This window comes from Triticum aestivum, chromosome 1A (assembly GCF_018294505.1).
Source record: "Triticum aestivum cultivar Chinese Spring chromosome 1A, IWGSC CS RefSeq v2.1, whole genome shotgun sequence".
Classification (NCBI taxonomy): Eukaryota; Viridiplantae; Streptophyta; class Magnoliopsida; order Poales; family Poaceae; genus Triticum; species Triticum aestivum.
Window position 1 is genome coordinate 246,833,287 of NC_057794.1, and position 19,517 is coordinate 246,852,803.

A 19,517-nucleotide genomic window follows, 5' to 3' on the forward strand; every position below is an offset into this window, starting at 1 on the left:
TTCTTCATCCATCAAGATCGTTCCATCTGCACCACATGAATGGTAATTAAAAACAAAACAACAACATTAATACACGGATTAACTACTGCCCAAATATGCGTGCATAAATCACAAAGTTTTATTTTCATAATTACTAAGGGCGCTCCATGTTGTTATCCAGACGTGCAATGACAAAATTAATGGCCAGTCAATTTACACACAGAGTACTAGTACAACACTACCCTTAGGAATTGAATATCTTAATTAAGACACTCACAAAAAGAATACCTTAATTAATTAGCCGTGCGACGACCTCCACCTAGTAGACAGAGAAGCGCGATGCGGTGGCACGCCGATACAGCAGGGTCGAGGAGCAAAGCTTAGTGCGGCTGCCGCCTGAAGTTCGACCTCCACTATCCCGTCATCGATTGCGATGAATGTGCTCAAATCACGTCGCCGCCAACCTCGATGGTTGAGCTCCTCCTATCTCCTGCCGCAGACCGAGGATTAACCTCCTATGACGCTGCCACCGCCCACCGACCGAGGATTAACCTCTTCTCCGGTAGCCGCTTCCTAGGCCGCCGCCGCCATCTCTATAGGTAGAGAGGATTTTTTATGGATATCCATAGAGCGGTTGTTTACACAGTATCACTGTAACTCAATTATATGGACATGGTAGTACATCACATACGGTTATGTAACGGCAGCCGTGTCTAACCTACGTTATCTTCTCACACGGTTTGGTGCAGAAATCGTGTGTGACGTTGTAATACCTAACACAAACAACATGTATAAATAGTGTGTCGTATACAACATATAGTGCTATAAGTAGTTCCCGGCCGGTGGCATATCCCCACAGTTTCCCCATTTCCACCGAATCCCTACATAGCCTCCAAATTCCCTCACGTGGCGCTGACATTTGGGGAATGCGGACGAGTGGTGCTGATGGTTTCAGTGCGGCTACTCCTACTCGTATCGCCGCCACGACGGTGGTCTGATACATCTCCAACGTATCTATAATTTTTTATTGTTCCATGCTATTATATTATCCGTCTTGGATGTTTTAAATGCATTTATATGCTATTTTATATGATTTTTGGGACTAACCTATTAACCTAGAGCCCAGTGCCAGTTTCTGTTTTTTCCTTGTTTTTGAGTTTTATAGAAAAGGAATACCAAACGGAGTCCAATTGATGTGCCTATTTTTAATGATTTTTTACGGACCAAAAGAAGCCCCCGGAGTAAAATAGTTGGGCCAGAAGAGTCCCGAGCCATCCACAAGGGTGGAGGGCGCGCCCTACCCCCTGGGCACGCCCCCTGCCTCGATGGATGACTCAGAGACCCCCCTGACGTGAGATAGATGCCAAAAATTCCTATAAATACAGGAACCCCCGAAAAGAAACCTAGATCGTGAGTTCCGCCGCCGCAAGCCTCTGTAGCCACCAAAAACCAACCGGGACCCTGTTTCGGCACCCTGCCGGAGGGGGGAATCATCACCAGTGGCCATCTTCATCATCCCGGCGCTCTCCATGACGAGGAGGGAGTAGTTCACACTCGGGGCTGAGGGTATGTACCAGTAGCTATGTGTTTGATCTCTCTCTCTCTCTCTCTCTCTCTCTCGTTATTGATTTGGCACGATCTTGATGTATCGCGAGCTTTGCTATTATAGTTGGATCTTATGATGTTTCTCCCCCTCTATCTCTTGTAATGGATTGAGTTTTCCCTTTGAAGTTATCTTATCGGATTGAGTCTTTAAGGATTTGAGAACACTTGATGTATGTCTTGCCTGGGATACCCGTGGTGACAATGGGGTATTCTATTGATTCACTTGATGTATGTTTTGGTGATCAACTTGCGGGTTCCGTGACCTTGGAAATCTATGCATAGGGGTTGGGACACGTTTTCGTCTTGACTCTCCGGTAGAAACTTTGGGGCACTCTTTCTAAGTTCTTTGTGTTGGTTGAATAGATGAATCTGAGATTGTGTGATGCATATTGTATAATCATACCCGCGGATACTTGAGGTGACATTAGGGTTTTTGTTGATTTGTGTCTTAAGGTGCTATATTACTACTAACTCTAGGGTAGTTTCTGACACTTATAGGAATAACCCAATGGATTGATCGGAAAGAATAACTTTGAGGTGGTTTTGTACCCTACAATAATCTCTTTGTTTGTTCTCTACTATTAGTGACTTTGGAGTGGCTCTTTGTTGCATGTTGAGGGATAGTTATATGATCTAATTATGTTATCTTTTTTGAGAGAACTTACACTAGTGAAAGTATGAACCCTAGGCCTTGTTTTGAAGCATTGCAATACCGTTTTCGCTCACTTTTATCATTAGTTACCTTGCTGTTTTTATAATTTCAGATTATAAAAACCTATATCTACCATCCATATTGCACTTGTATCACCATCTCTTCGCCGAACTAGTGCACCTATGCAATTTACCATTGTATTGGGTGTGTTGGGGACATAAGAGACTCTTTTTTATTTGGTTGCAGGGTTGTTTGAGAGAGACCATCTTCATCCTATGCCTCTCACGGATTGATAAACCTTAGGTCATCCAGTTGAGGGAAATTTGCTACTGTCCTACAAACCTCTGCACTTGGAGGCCCAACAACGTCTACAAGAAGAAGGTTGTGTAGTAGACATCAAGCTCTTTTTTGGCGCCGTTGCCGGGAAGGCAAGTGCTTGAAGGTATATCTTTAGATCTTGCAATCGAATCTTTTTGTTTCTTGTTTTATCACTAGTTTAGCCTATAAAAGAAAACTACAAAAAATGGAATTGAGGTTGCCTCATATGATTCATCTTTTCAATATCTTTCGTGAAATTGATGGAAAGGAAAATTGTGCTCAAGTGTTAGAAGAAGAATGCATTAAAATGTTTGGCACTAAATATTTGAATGATGAGCATGATTGCAATGTTGTTAGCATGAATTCTTTGAATATCCATGATGCTAATGATATGCAAAGCCACAAGGTTGGGGATGCTATGTTTGATGAAGAAGATATTTTTAGTCCCCCAAGTTTTGATGATAAAATTTATTATGATGATAGCATGCTTCCTTTTTCTGATGATTATGTTGATGAAAGTAGTTTCAGAGAGGTCATGACTTTATTTAGTGATGAATCCACTATTTCGGAAGAGGTCCCAATTGATTATGAGAACAAAGTTGCTATCTATGATGATCATTGTGATGACATGTATGCTATAAAGAACAATGATAACCATGAAACTTGTCATCTTGATTTTAATTTTCAATTGGATTATGCCTCACATGATAGTTATTTTGTTGAGTTTGCTCCCACTACTATTCATGAGAAGAAATTTGCTTATGTGGAGAGTAATAAAAATTATATGCTTGTAGATCATGAAAAGAATGCTTTATGTGATGGTTATTGAATTCATTCATGATGCTACTAAAAATTATTATGAGGGAGGAATATATGCTTGTAGGAATTGCAATAATATCAAGTTTCCTCTCTATGTGCTTAAAATCTTGAAGTTATGCTTGTTTTGCATTCCTATGCTAGTTGATTCTTGTTCCCATAAATTGTTTGCTCACAAAATCCCTATGCATAGGAAGTGGGTTAGGATTAAATGTGTTAGTAATATTCTTCATGACACTACAAAAAAAGACACATCCATGACATTTTGGGCCGAACGAAAAAAATTTCTGTCATACATATGACACTTCTATGACGACAATTGTGACAACACCCGGTATCATCATAGATGTGGTGGGCTCCTACTTCTATGACAAACAATCATGACAGAAAATGGGCTTTTCGTCCTGGGCGGGCCGGAGACGCAGCTGCATGACATTCTTTGGGCCATCCATGACGGAAAAAACCGTGGTAGAAGCGAGGGGGAGGAAAATTTCGGGGAGTTCCCGGTTACGGTGGGAGGTCGGGGGCCGAGCGATGCGCGCTTCTCTCGTACACGTATGCATGTGTGTGTGATGGGTTGGCTCTAACTGAACCCGAGCGAGGCGTCGGGCTCTAACTGAACCCAAGCAATTGCACTGCAGGCTACGCGTTACTGAACCCAAGCGATCGATCGATGGCTGTTAACTGAACCGATCGAGCAATTCCTTCGCTACTGCTGCTAACTGAAGCCGATCAATGCTGCCTCTGGATGAACAGTGAGCGTTGCGAGGGGGTTTTGGATGGACAGTTCCCGGTGGGGGTGGATGAACAGGACCCCGTGGTGTTGCCTCTGGATGAATAGGACCCCGATCGATCGAGCCGGTTGGGGCTGGATGAACAGGACCCCATGGAGGGCTGGATGAACATGACCACCCCGTGGAGGGCAAGATGAACAGTAGACGGTGGAGGGCAGGATGAACAGTAGCCCGCGGAGGGGTGGTTGAACAGGAGCCCGTGGAGAGGGCTGGTTGAACAGTAGCCGGTAGAGTAGCGCGCGGTGGAGGCTGGATGAACAGGAGCCCGTGGATGAAGAGTCGCAGGTGGAGGCTGGAGGAGGTCGATGGTGGATGAACAGTAGCTCGTGGAGGCTGGAGGGGGTCGACGGTGGAGATGAACAGTATCCCGTGGAGTCCCGTTTTGCGGTACGCCACACCCCTCCCGATGAACAGGACCCCCGTTTCGACCGTAGCGCTCCAACACAAGTCTGTTTCGTCCGTTTTGCGGTACGCCACACCCCTCCCGATCAACAGGACCCCCATTTCGACCGTAAGAGGTCCGTTTCCTCCGTTTTGCGGTACGCCAGACCCCTCCTGATGAACAGGATCCCGTTTCGTACGTGGCCGGTCGAACACAAGGTCGTTTCCTCCGTTCTGCGACACGCCAGGCCTCGTTTCCATCGCGTGTTCCGTCCAAGCCCTCCCGATGAACACGACGCATTCTGTTGCCTCCCCATGAACACGGCGCATTCCGTTGCCTCCCCATGAACACGACGCACTCTGTTGCCTCCCCATGAACACGACGACAACGCTGTTTCTCTGTTCCGACCCAGCCATGTACACGAGCCCTGGCCGTACATATGCGCGAATAGGCGTTCAAGACCCTGCCCGTATGTACACATACGTGGCCGTATTTTCTTCTTGCACCCTGGCCGCCTCTACTACTACACGTGCGCGCCTCTACATCCACCAGTATTTATGTACGTACACATTCGCGACCAGAATGACAACACTACGTACGCTTCGACCAGGTGGGTCCCGACTGTCAGGCACTTCCTTGCGTGCGAAGATGTAGCTGGTGGGTCCCAGCAGTCAGGGGGGCGAAATACGATGGCCCATTTGGTGGGTCCCCACTGTCAGGTGGAGGAATAGTTATTTTGCACGTAATGAGGAGGCACTTCCTTGCTGTGGTCGTGGACCCAGCTTTCAGCCTCTCCATGTACAGTCCACGTCCGATGGAAGCCGTTCCTTGACCACGTTGACCACACCACGTCGAGAGCACCAGGGCGGTGGACGACGGCGAGGCCTAGGAAGGGGACGATGTGGAGCCGGGGAAGACGCGGTAGTGGATGCCCACGCGTAGAGGAGAACGAGGGTTCACTGGTTCGCTGCGGTGTGAGGCTGCCATCGCCGTAGAATAACAGGGGGTGTGGGTGAGTAGAGGGATGGCCTGGCTAGCGGTGGGAGTAGTAGGGGGCGGTGAGGCCTCCGCTACATCGCAGCCGGCCACGGGAGGCAGGAGCACGAGGCACGACCGGCGCTGGTTTGGGCGGCTGGAGCAAGAAGATCATAGGTTGAAGAAGCACTACGGCCGTTGGATGGACATCGTACGGTCATTGGAGCTAGAATCGTGCATATTGACTAAGTTGACAAAGCCCTCCGTCCCCATCCACTTAGTAGTCCCACAAGTCAGCCTCCCACCCCAAGGTGGGTCCCAGCTAGCAAGGGGTATTCATTTTTTGTGCGTAATAAGGAGGCACTTCCGGTGGGTCCGAGCTGACAGCAGGGGGAATGTTTTTTTGTGAAATACGGTGGCCCGTCGGGTGGGTCCCAGCAGTCAGGGGAAAACGTTTTTTCGCGATATACTGGTGGGCGTCCGGTGGGTCCCTGCTGTCAGGTGGAGGAATAATTATTTTCCACGTAATAAGGAGGCACTTCCTTGCGGCTGCCGTGGACCCAGCTGTCAGCCTCTCCATGTGCAATATTCTTCCGATGGAATTCGGTCGTTGACCACATTGACCATGCCGCGCCGACAACACCACGGCGGTGGACGACGGCGAGGCCTAGGAAGGGGACGACGCGGAGCCGGGGAAGACGCGGCTGTGGATGCCCACGCGGAGAGGAGTACGAGGGTTCACTGGTTCAGCTGCGCTACCGTCGCTGCAGAATAACAGGGGGTGTGGGTGAGTGGAGTGGAGGGATGGCCCGACCAGTGGTGGGAGTAGTATGGGGGCGGTGAGGCCTCCGGGGCAGCACAGCTGGCCATGGGAGGCAGGAGCAGGCGGCACGACCGGTGCTGCTTTGGGCGGCTGGAGCAAGAAGACCAGAGGTTGAAGAAGCACTACAACCGTTGGATGGACATCATACGGTCAGTCGAGCTAGAATCGTGCATATTGACTAAGTTGACAAAGCCCTTCATCCCCGTCAAATTAGTAGGCCCACTATACTGGGTCCCAGCTAGCAGGGGGAGTATTCATTTTTTTGTGTAATAAGGAGGCACTTCCTTGCGTGCGAAGATATAGCTGGTGGGTCCGAGCTGTCAGCGGCGGTAACGTTTTTTTCGCGAAATAGAGAGGCCGTTTTGGTGGGTCCCAGATGTCAGGTGGAGGAAATCATTATTTTGCGTGTAATAAGGAGGCATTTCCTTGCGTGCAGCCATGGACCCAGCTGTCAGCCTCTCCACGTACAATCCACTTTAGATGCATGTCGATCGTTGACCACGCTAACCACGCCACGCCGAGAGCACCAGGGCAGTGGACGACGGCGAGGCCTAGGAAGGGAACAACACGGAGGCAGGGAAGACTCGGCCGTTGTTTTTGTTTCCCACGCGGATGGTAGTACGACTGTGCGAGGGTTTACTGGTTTGTCTGCCGTCGCTAGAGAATAACAGCAGGTGTGGGTGAGTAGAGCGATGGCTAGGCCAGCGATGGGAGTACGGTGGGGCGGTGAGGCCTGCGCGGCAGCACAGCCGGCCGTGGGGAGGAGGGAGCAGGCAGTCCCGCCGGCGCTTGTTTGAGCGGCTGGAGCAGGAAGAGCAGAGATTGAAGAAGCACGACGTCCGTTGGATGGACATCCAACAGTATACAGGCCATCTGTGGAAAGCCTCAAATCTGTGGAAAACAACATACAACCCATCTGCCATTATTTCAAATAATTTACAGCTCATTTGCTAATTCTTACGGGTTTTTTGGAGCCCATATTCTTTATGTTAGCATTACAGCCCATATTGTGGCCACGGTTAAAAAATTATACGAAATTTTGCATATGTCGGTGCGGTCTGAACTGTTTTTAATCCCAAAATTTCGAGTCACATTCAGACTGATTTTAAAAATAAATGTATATCAATATAAAATCCAATAAATTGTCCACGCATAAAAATCAATGCAATTTAAAATCTCGAAATGAAAAAAAGATATTTGAAAATAATTGCCGGTTTGATGTGTTCCAAAAATGTACAACCCATTTCTCATTACTGATAGGCCATTTTCTCGGCCAGCCGAATGAAGCTCTCCTCGTCTTGAAAGATTTGCAGCCCAACAGGCCTGATAAAATGACTTACTTGACAAATCACAAAAGAACTAGGCTAGCCATTTTCACAAACAAAAAAAACTACTGGGCTGGTCTGTGGTAAACATAAAAGAAAAGGCTGTCTAGATAGGCCAGAGTGTCCTGCACAGCCCAGTTGACACCTTGCTTCCGTCTCAAAAACAAATTAGATAAACGCCACTCCAATTATGGTGATTCATAAAAATGCCACTGCAATTTCCAAACTTTGAAAAATGCCACTGGAATTTTTGCAAACTTTGAAAAACGCCACTGCAGTTTGCAAACTTTGAAAAACGCCACTCCAGACTTCGAAAAATGCCACTAGAAATGGCATGAAATGGCATTTTTCAAAGTTTGGAAATTGCAGTGGCATTTCTCAGATACACCAGATTTGGAGTGGCATTTATCAAATTAACCCAAAACAAAAATAATTGGGTGAGCTGCTGGGTCCCTGGTGTCAGCTGCTCGTTGTGCAATTCTCTCGTTTATTCACTACGTTCACAATGGCATGGGACCCAGATGTCAGAAATCCACTAGGAGGAGCCATTTTTTTATTGGCTTGAAATAAGGAGGCACTTGCTTGCGTACTGCCATAACCTTGGCGGGTCCCTGCTGTCATCCTCTCCACGTACAGTACTAGTTAGTCGTGCTTCAAAACTGATCAGCGCGCCATTAAAAAAATAAAGATCGGTAACTAATGCGACACCTCGGGCCAACGCGGCCAGATCGCATTTTGCATGAGAAATTACACACCATGTTTCGTTGACATGTGGCCCTGTTCCAACATATCAGTGAGACGACGGCGAGTAGTAGGAGTATTTCCGAACAGACGTGTAGGCCGGGGCGCCTGTTCGTGAACTATGGCAAACTCGCAACCGTCCACTGACTCTTCGCCTTTCCCTCTCGATTTGGAACTGTTGTCACACGCTCTTCCTCTTCCTCCTCCATTTTCCTTCAGCCCTTCACCCTTTCTTCTACCATTGTTCGATTGTCTTCTCCATGCAGGGAACAGGCCGGAAATGACCCCATTATTCTTGCCCCAATCTGAAAGATGACATGGTGGAGGAACTCATTGATCGGTGCGACGTCATCACCTCTGCTAGCATGGCAGGTTCGTTCAAGCCCATTCTCGACTCAACTAATAACATCATTACAAAGAACCCAAGAGTCAAGGAGCGGTTTGATCTCCCCTATCTTCTTCGCCGTGACCCTGATGACTGGCGCCGACACGATGGAGGCCTGGCCCTGTGCTAGTTGATGCCGCTTGATAATGATACGTATGATGTTAATATGCTATCGCTTGAGGGCAAGGCTTGGGCGGGCGCAAATGGAGATTGGGTTGTTTACATTGGGTCCAACTGCGAGTAGGAACTTGTGAATGTGTACACTCGTCACCGGGTTCCACTTCCAAAAATCTCAGCACACTGCCTAGAGGTTGAGCACACCGGTAATGTACGCACGTTCAAATACGATCATGGTGACTGTCTTCTACGGAAGATAGCAATTTGTCGAGTAACCAACCGCTCTTGGAATTACAACAACTATCAAGTTGTTTCTATCTTCGACAAGCTTGTTGCCGTCCTTCGTGGTTCGACTCGATGGATATTGCTCAAAAATCAGTTTCTGTACACAGATGAGTACTATGATGCAATTCAATACGAGGGCCTTGTGTTTGCTGCCACCACTCGTGGCACTGTTTTTGCATGGCATCCTAGTAGTTTCGGTACGTTTGTCTTCCATCATAATTATAATTGTTTCATCCACATGCATGCGGGTTAGCAAGTTTCCCTTTACTAATTAACCTTCTTGTGTTTCCAAGGTCATGTGAACATCCCACCACCTATACTTGAAAAATTTTATAACCAAGGGGGAGATGCCGATGGTGATGATCACGAGCAGCGCCCATATACTCTATGGCACATGGCAACTAATTCCGATGGATCACCTCTTCTTGTGTGTATACAGCCCACTGATGATGTTACTGCTAAGGAAGCAGGTGTCTCCCATGGTCGCACTCTCCGGACCTATTCCAACGCCCGTTGCATGGTATTCGGGATGGATACTAGTGTGCTAGCGCCAACTCCTTTTCCCTAGCACAGAATTGATAGTCTTGGAGAAAACTCGCTCTTCCTTGGACAAAACTATCCGATGATGGTGAAAGGTGATCCAACTGCTGTTGACACATTTATGAGAAGCAACTGTGTCTATACCTCGGACATTTGGGTGGTTCCCTACCCTGGTACTGATATAGTAGGCCACTTCAGCCTGGATGATCAGTCCTGCGTTGGTCTTCAGATCGACAATGGATGGCCCGTCCCAGAGAATCACTTGTGGTTCAAAGCAAGCGTTTCCAACGCCGTGGAATGGTTGAGTTGAAGTTCATTTCATGGCTTGTTATTTGTTGTGTGGTGAAAACTTTAGTATTTATAATGTATCCTCGTTGTCGATGTGGGTTGATGACTTGTTGTATGTAATAAAATGATATGTGTGTGATAAACTTACTAAATTTATGAATGGCTTTCGAGTCGCTTCTCTAAATTTGTACTAGCTTCACATGCTTCGCGCGTCGGGCGGGTGTTTTTACTATAGCCATATGTTAATATGTTCGTTGTACGTAACCAGCACCTCGAATCCTCGATACTAGTACTATATAGTAGGAGTAAGTAGTAGGAGTAGTAGGGTGGCATGGGCCAGAATAAGCATTCATGTCTAGGAGTACGGCACACGCCACCACCACGACATCCATCTGACACCATATTATTTCTTGGAGTCCGTGCTAGAGCAATCTCTTCAACCTCGTCATTTCTCTAACTTCAGCCATCGCGCGATGGGCGAGGTGGGGGTTTGCCGATAGTCGGTTTCCTTAACTGTGATCCCACTTGTAAGGCCAACTCCACCGCACGACCCCAAACGCACCTCCGTTTTGCACGAACTCCAACGGTAATTTTGACTAGAAAAGCAAGACCAAAGAAAACAAGAACCACAAGAATACATTTTACTACTCCTGTAAGTTGGATTAGTGCCTTCTCGATGCATTCATTATTGATCTGCGGAGGCTCGATCTTGCGCCTGTGCTAGCTAAAAGTGATAGAACATCTACTAAATTGCGCTCTATCAATATATGGATGTACTCTTCTTCCCAATACAAAAACTTGCATCCATTCTACTCCCTCCGTTGCACAATACATGCCTTCTATTTGTCAAAATATATATGTATCTAGACATGTCTTAGTATATAGGTACATCCATTTTGGACAAATGGAAGTCAAGTATTTCGGAACGGAGGGAGTACACAATAAAAAATTTAAGTTAGCACAACTAGTCTAATCCGAGAGCAGAACCGAAGATTTGGTCGGGTTCTTCCTCCTTTTGCCGACACGTGGGACATCCAGCATCCAGGTCGTGTCATGAAAGAAAATAGAGTGGTAGTTGAAGCCACAAGAGGTGCATCTTGGGTTAAACTATAAATAGAATCTTACTACTCTTGAGTAACTCCAAAAGCGGCCACCGAAGATCTTTATTGGATTTGTTTTTCATCACCAGCACGTCGAGGTGAAAGATGTGCAGGTTCAGTGGGTCCTCTTGCATTTTCACTGACATGTGGGGCCGCATGTGAGCAAACAGACGATGGGCTCCGTGCGTTCGCTGGCTGGCTGAGAAGAGAGATAGAGGAGGGCTGAGCACGGACTGCAGGAAATTTGTTCTACGTACCTCGATATAGGCTCGATATAGTGGGGTGGCATGGGCCATAACTAGCATTCACGTCTAGCAGTACGGCACACGCCACCCACACGAGTCCCATCCGACACCATTTTTCTTGGAGTCCATGCTACAGCCATCTCTTCTCCCTCCTGTTTTCTCAGCCATCGCGTGGTGGCCGGGGTGGGGGTTTGCCGATAGTTAGTTTGCTCAACTGCGGTCCCACTTGTAAGTGAAAATGCAACACCGCACGCATTCCCGCTTGAGAGGCGTGCCGGACCAACCGTGTGGGGGTGCAACGCGAACACGGCAGGCTTTTCCTTTTGAACTCGTAACTTGTAAAATTTGGTTCTGCTCCATGGCGCGACCGATAGATAGAAAATACGATTTTGCCTAGAGTAATGAGAAGTTTGGTTCTGGCGCCGTTCATGCATGGAGTATGTACGAAAATTATGAAGTTGATGCGAAAGGTAAGATAATTACTGTAGTATCATATACTACTACATGGATTTGACGGAAAGATAAAAATACATATGGATCCATCAACGTTCAACGACATCCTCACGCCCTAGTGCGCTGGGTCACCAACCGACGTGTGAGGAGCAGCGGCGTTGGTGGCGAGCTCAACGTGCTTCTGGACAGTGCCGTCCAAGGTTGCCCTGCGCTCCAAGAAGGCCAGCGTCCTATCTTCCTCCTCTTGCATGTAGTAGTCCTTGTGGACGATTTGTGCGTAGATGTGGGTGATTATGTCGATGGTGTCTTGCTGCGCCAGGCGCTGCGCGGCGAGCGCGACCTCGAGGTGGACATTCTCCGGCGCGACGGCGGGCAGTCGCAGAGCCACCAGTGCGTCCAAGAGGTTGTTACCATAGTGGCCGTTGAGGGTGGCGGGCATCGCAGAGCCTGGGCGCGTTGGCTGGAGGCTTACGTCAAAGTCGTCCGCAAGCTTCTTGACGACGGTGAACTTGTCGAGGAAACCGACGAGGACCTCGTCGAACAAGGAGACGAAGCTGTCGTCCAAGCGGCCCCTCGCCCTGGCGGCCTCAAGCAATACTACCTGGAGACGTTCCTCGGTGCCGGGCCGCAGGCCGACGTCGTGGACCATCTGGCACAGCCAGCTGATGCTCGCGCTCATCGCCTCCATGGATCTAGCGTAGCTTCTAGTCAACTGATCTTGCGATTCGAGTGATCACTCAGCCCTTGGTTAGCGTGCGTAGGTGCATAGGATTTCGTACTGCTCCTCGGCCCCCTACTGCCAGCCACCCCCTAGGGCCACGTGTCATTCACCCAAAGGCAGTTGCTGTAAGTCAATGAACCTGCGTCCCCCTCCGTGCCGGTGCAGTATAGTCATCTCACCAGACCTCTAGTTGGGGCCAAACGAGAGAAGTTTGATGTTTACTGATTTATTGGTCCCCTTTGCATTTTGCGCCAAGTTTTGACCTTTTATTTAACTAACAAAATGTTAATGCATGTAAACAAAAATGTTGTGTAAGTCACCTTACGAAAACCAAATAATCCCAAAATACATAGGCACGGTGCATTAACTCCCTCCTTGTTTCTTATTTCGTGACATATCAACCAATGAGATGTGGGCCGTGCATGCTTTCAATGACTTGAGACTACCAAACATGACATGCAGTGTTTAGTTCATTCCATGTAATCCTATTAGTACTCTAGTTAGGAGTAGCAAAAAACATTAAGTTCTCTCGCCGATAGGAATAAAACACCATGTATTTATTTATAGAGGGAGTAGTACATTTTTGGTGACATGCATTACTAGATATTGCTAGTCAAATACTAAAATCCAGATGGACGTGGTAGTACTCCTAAATCCAGACTGTGGTGCTACGAGTACTAGTAGTAGTACTACCAATGTAGTAGTAGGAGTACTAGCACTGTACTACCCGCTGGTCAAATTATTACGTGCTGCTCCTCATAGTGAAGTGACAAGACCCTGCGCCGGAGATGACACCTGAGTATAGGCGCCGTGTTCGGCATACCATAGTCAGCCTCACCGTCTGCAGTCACTATCATCATGGCTGTAGAGCTAGTCTGCTTACAACTAGCCATGTTCGACATGATTTCCCATGCGTAGATGCCCGTGCATTGCACGGAACACCAAGATTGGGGGTGGATGGCTCTGGCAGCGGCCATCGCGCCAGATTTTTTCACGGCCTTCTACTCCTAGATGTGGTGGGGAGGAGATGAGGCTGATTGTGAGAGACAAGGAGTTTTTTGTAAATAGGGAACAAGTGCGGGCATCTTTTCGCAAAAATGGAGAAGCTTGGTTTGTGTGCGTCAGATCTAGATCCGACAGCTATTGGTGAAAGATGGGAGGCACAACTGAAGGAAATATGCCCTAGAGGCAATAATAAAGTTATTATTTATTTCCTTATATCATGATAAAAGTTTGTTATTCATGCTAGAATTGTATTAACCGGAAACATAATACATGTGTGAATACATAGACAAATAGAGTGTCACTAGTATGCCTCTACTTGACTAGCTCGTTAATCAAAGATGGTTATGTTTCCTAACCATGGACAAAGAGTTGTTATTTGATTAACGGGATCACATCATTAGTTGAATGATCTGATTGACATGACCCATTCCATTAGCTTAGCACCCGACCGTTTAGTATGTTGCTATTGCTTTCTTCATGACTTATACATGTTCCTATGACTATGAGATTATGCAACTCCCGTTTGCCGGAGGAACACTTTGTGTGCTACCAAATGTCACAACGTAACTGGGTGATTATAAAGGAGCTCTACAGGTGTCTCCAAAGGTACATGTTGGGTTGGCGTATTTCGAGATTAGGATTTGTCACTCCGATTGTCGGAGAGGTATCTCTGGGCCCTCTCGGTAATTCACATCACTGAAGCCTTGCAAGCATTGCAACTAATGAGTTAGTTGTGGGATGCTGTGTTACGGAACGAGTAAAGAGACTTGCCAGTAACGAGATTGAACTAGGTATAGGATACCGACAATCGAATCTCGGGCAAGTAACATACCGATGACAAAGGGAACAACGTATGTTGTTATGCGGTCTGACCGATAAAAGATCTTCATAGAATATGTAGGAATCAATATGGGCATCCAGGTCCCGCTATTGGTTATTGACCGGAGACGTGTCTCGGTCATGTCTACATTGTTCTCGAACCCGTAGGGTCCACACGCTTAAGGTTTCGATGACAATTATATTATGAGTTTATGCATTTTGATGTACCGAAGGTTGTTCGGAGTCCCCGATGTGATCACGGACATGACGAGGAGTCTCTAAATGGTCGAGACATAAAGATTGATATATTGGACGGCTATATTCAGACACCGTAAGTGTTCTGGGGAAGTTTCGGATAAAACCGGAGCACCGGGGGTTACCGGAACCCCCTTGGGGGGTTAATGGGCCTCATGGGCCTAAAGTGGAGAAGAGGAGGGGCTGCCAGGGCAGGCCGCACGCCCTCTCTCCCCCTAGTCCGAATTGGACAAGGAGGGAGGGGCGGCGCCCCCCTCTCCTCTCTCCCTTCCTTCCCCCTCTCCTACTTGGACAAGGAAAGGGAGGGGAGTCCTACTCCCGGTAGGAGTAGGACTCCTCCTGCGCGCCTCCTACTAGGGCCGGCCGCCCCCCCCCCTTGGATCCTTTATATACGGAGGCAAGAGGCACCCCATAGACACAAGTTGATCCACGTGATCATATTCTTAGCCGTGTGCGGTGCCCCCTTCCACCATAGTCCTCGATAATATTGTAGCGGTGCTTAGGCGAAGCCCTGCGACAGTAGTACATCGAGATCGTCACCACGCCGTCATGCTGACGGAACTCTTCCCCGACACTTTGCTGGATCGGAGTCCGGGGATCGTCATCGAGCTGAACGTGTGCTAGAACTCAGAGGTGCCGTAGTTTCGGTGCTTGATCGGTCGGGCCGTAAAGACGTACGACTACATCAACCAAGTTAACGCTTCCGTTGTCGATCTACAAGGGTACCTAGATCACACTCTCCCCCTCTCGTTGCTATGCATCACCATGATCTTGCGTGTGCGTAGGAATTTTTTTGAAATTACCACGTTCCCCAATAGTGGTATCAGAGCCTAGGTTTTATATGTTGATGTTATATGCACGAGTAGAACACAAGTGAGTTGTGGGCGATATAAGTCATACTGCTTACCAGCATGTCATACTTTGGTTCGGCGGTATTGTTGGACGAAGCGGCCCAGACCGACATTATGCGTACGCTTACGCGAGACCGGTTCTCCCGGCGTGCTTTGCACATAGGTGGCTTGTGGGTGACAGTTTCTCCAGCTTTAGTTGAACCGAGTGTGGCTACGCCCGGTCCTTGTGAAGGTTAAAACAGCACAAACTTGATAAACTATCGTTGTGGTTTTGATGCGTAGGTAAGATTGGTTCTTTCTTAAGCCCGTAGCAGCCACGTAAAACATGCAACAACAAAGTAGAGGACGTCTAACTTGTTTTTGCAGGGCATGTTGTGATGTGATATGGTCAAGACATGATGCTAAATTTTATTGTATGAGATGATCATGTTTTATAACCAAGTTATCGGCAACTGGAAGGAGCCATATGGTTGTCGCTTTATTGTATGCAATGCAATCGCGCTGTAATGCTTTACTTTATCACTAAGCGGTAGCGATAGTCGTGGAAGCATAAGATTGGCGAGACGACAATGATGCTACGATGGAGATCAAGGTGTCACGCCGGTGACGATGGTGATCATGACGGTGCTTCGGAGATGGAGATCACAAGCACAAGATGATGATGGCCATATCATATCACTTATATTGATTGCATGTGATGTTTATCTTTTATGCATCTTATCTTGCTTTGATTGACGGTAGCATTATAAGATGATCTCTCACTAATTATCAAGAAGAGTTCTCCCTGAGTATGCACCGTTGCGAAAGTTCTTCGTGCTGAGACACCACGTGATGATCGGGTGTGATAGGCTCTATGTTCAAATACAACGGGTGCAAAACAGTTGCACACGCGGAATACTCAGGTTATACTTGAAGAGCCAAGCATATACAGATATGGCCTCGGAACACGGAGACCGAAAGGTCGAGCGTGAATCACATAGTAGATATGATCAACATAGTGATGTTCACCAATGAAACTACTCCATCTCACGTGATGATCGGACATGGTTTAGTTGATTTGGATCACGTAATCACTTAGAGGATTAGAGGGATGTCTATCTAAGTGGGAGTTCTTTAAGTAATATGATTAATTGAACCTAAATTTATCATGAACTTAGTACCTAATAGTATCTTGCTTGTTTATGTATGATTGTAGATAAATGGCTCGTGTTGTTGTTTCGTTGAATTTTAATGCGTTCCTTGAGAAAGCAAAGTTGAAAGATGATGGTAGCAATTACACGGACTGGGTCCATAACTTGAGGATTATCCTCATTGTTGCACAGAAGAATTACGTCATGGAAGCACCGCTGGGTGCCAGGCCTGCTGCTGGAGCAACACCAGATGTTGTGAACGTCTGGCAGAGCAAAGCTGATGACTACTCGATAGTTCAGTGTGCCATGCTTTACGGCTTAGAACCGGGACTTCAACGACGTTTTGAACGTCATGGAGCATATGAGATGTTCCAGGAGTTGAAGTTAATATTTCAAGCAAATGCCCGGATTGAGAGATATGAAGTCTCCAATAAGTTCTATAGCTGCAAGATGGAGGAGAACAGTTCTATCAGTGAGCATATACTCAAAATGTCTGGGTATAATAATCACTTGATTCAAATGGGAGTTAATCTTCCAGATGATTGCGTCATTGACAGAATTCTCCAATCACTGCCACCAAGCTACAAGAGCTTCGTGATGAACTATAATATGCAAGGGATGAATAAGACTATTCCCGAGCTCTTCGCAATGCTGAAAGCTGCGGAGGTAGAAATCAAGAAGGAGCATCAAGTGTTGATGGTAAACAAGACCACTAGTTTCAAGAAAAGGGGCAAAGGGAAGAAAAGGGGAACTTCAAGAAGAACAGCAAGCAAGTTGCTGCTCAAGAGAAGAAACCCAAGTCTGGACCTAAGCCTGAAACTAAGTGCTTCTACTGCAAGCAGACTGGTCACTGGAAGCAGAACTGCCCCAAGTATTTGGCGGATAAGAAGGATGGCAAGGTGAACAAAGGTATATGTGATATACATGTTATTGATGTGTACCTTACTAATGCTCGCAGTAGCACCTGGGTATTTGATACTGGTTCTGTTGCTAATATTTGCAACTTGAAACAGGGACTACGGATTAAGCGAAGATTGGCTAAGGACGAGGTGACGATGCGCGTGGGAAACGGTTCCAAAGTCGATGTGATCGCGGTCGGCACGCTACCTCTACATCTACCTTCGGGATTAATATTAGACCTAAATAATTGTTATTTGGTGTCAGCGTTAAGCATGAACATTATTTCTGGATCTTGTTTGATGCGAGACGGTTATTCATTTAAATCAGAGAATAATTGTTGTTCTATTTATATGAGTAAAATCTTTTATGGTCATGCACCCTTGAAGAATGGTCTATTCTTATTGAATCTCGATAGTAGTGACACACATATTCATAATGTTGAAGCCAAAAGATGCAGAGTTGATAATGATAGTGCAACTTATTTGTGGCACTGCCGTTTAGGTCATATCGGTGTAAAGCGCATGAAGAAACTCCATACTGATGGACTTTTGGAACCACTTGATTATGAATCACTTGGTACTTGCGAACCGTGCCTCATGGGCAAGATGACTAAAACACCGTTCTCCGGTACTATGGAGAGAGCAATAGATTTGTTGGAAATCATACATACAGATGTATGTGGTCCGATGAATATTGAGGCTCGTGGCGGATATCGTTATTTTCTCACCTTCACAGATGACTTAAGCAGATATGGGTATATCTACTTAATGAAACATAAGTCTGAAATGTTTGAAAAGTTCAAAGAATTTCAGAGTGAAGTTGAAAATCATCGTAACAAGAAAATAAAGTTTCTACGATCTGATCGTGGAGGAGAATATTTGAGTTACGAGTTTGGTGTACATTTGAAACAATGTGGAATAGTTTCGCAACTCACGCCACCCAGAACACCAAAGCGTAATGGTGTGTCCGAACGTCGTAATCGTACTTTACTAGATATGGTGCGATTTATGATGTCTCTTACTGATTTACCGCTATCGTTTTGGGGTTATGCTTTGGAGATGGCCGCATTCACGTTAAATAGGGCACCATCAAAATCCGTTGAGACGACGTCTTATGAACTATGGTTTGGCAAGAAACCAAAGTTGTCGTTTCTGAAAGTTTGGGGCTGCGATGCTTATGTGAAAAAGCTTCAACCTGATAAGCTCGAACCCAAATCGGAGAAATGTGTCTTCATAGGATATCCAAAGGAGACTATTGGATACACCTTCTATCACAGATCCGAAGGCAAGACTTTTGTTGCTAAGTTCGAAAACTTTCTAGAGAAGGAGTTTCTCTCGAAAGAAGTGAGTGGGAGGAAAGTAGAACTTGACGAGGTAAGTGTACCTGCTCCCTTATTGGAAAGTAGTGCACCACAGAAAACTGTTTCTGTGACACCTACACCAATTAGTGAGGAAGCTAATGATAATGATCATGAAACTTCAGAACAATATACTACTGAACCTCGTAGATCAACCAGAGTGAGATCCGCGCCAGAGTGGTATGGTAATCCAGTTCTGGAAGTCATGCTACTAGATCATGATGAACCTACGAACTATGAAGAAGCGATGGTGAGCCCAGATTCCGCAAAATGGTTTGAAGCCATGAAATCTGAGATGGGATCCATGTATGAGAACAAAGTGTGGACTTTGGTTGACTTGCCCATTGATCGGCAAGCAATTGAGAATAAATGGATCTTCAAGAAGAAGACTGACGCCGACGGTAATATTACTGTCTACAAAGCTCGACTTGTCGCAAAAGGGTTTCGGCAAGTTCAAGGGGTTGACTACGATGAGACCTTCTCACCCGTAGCGATGCTTAAGTCTGTCCGAATCATGTTAGCAATTGCCGCATTTTATGATTATGAAATTTGGCAGATGGATGTCAAAACAACATTCCTGAATGGATTTCTGGAAGAAGAGTTGTATATGATGCAACCAGAAGGTTTTGTTGATCCAAAGGGAGCTAACAAAGTGT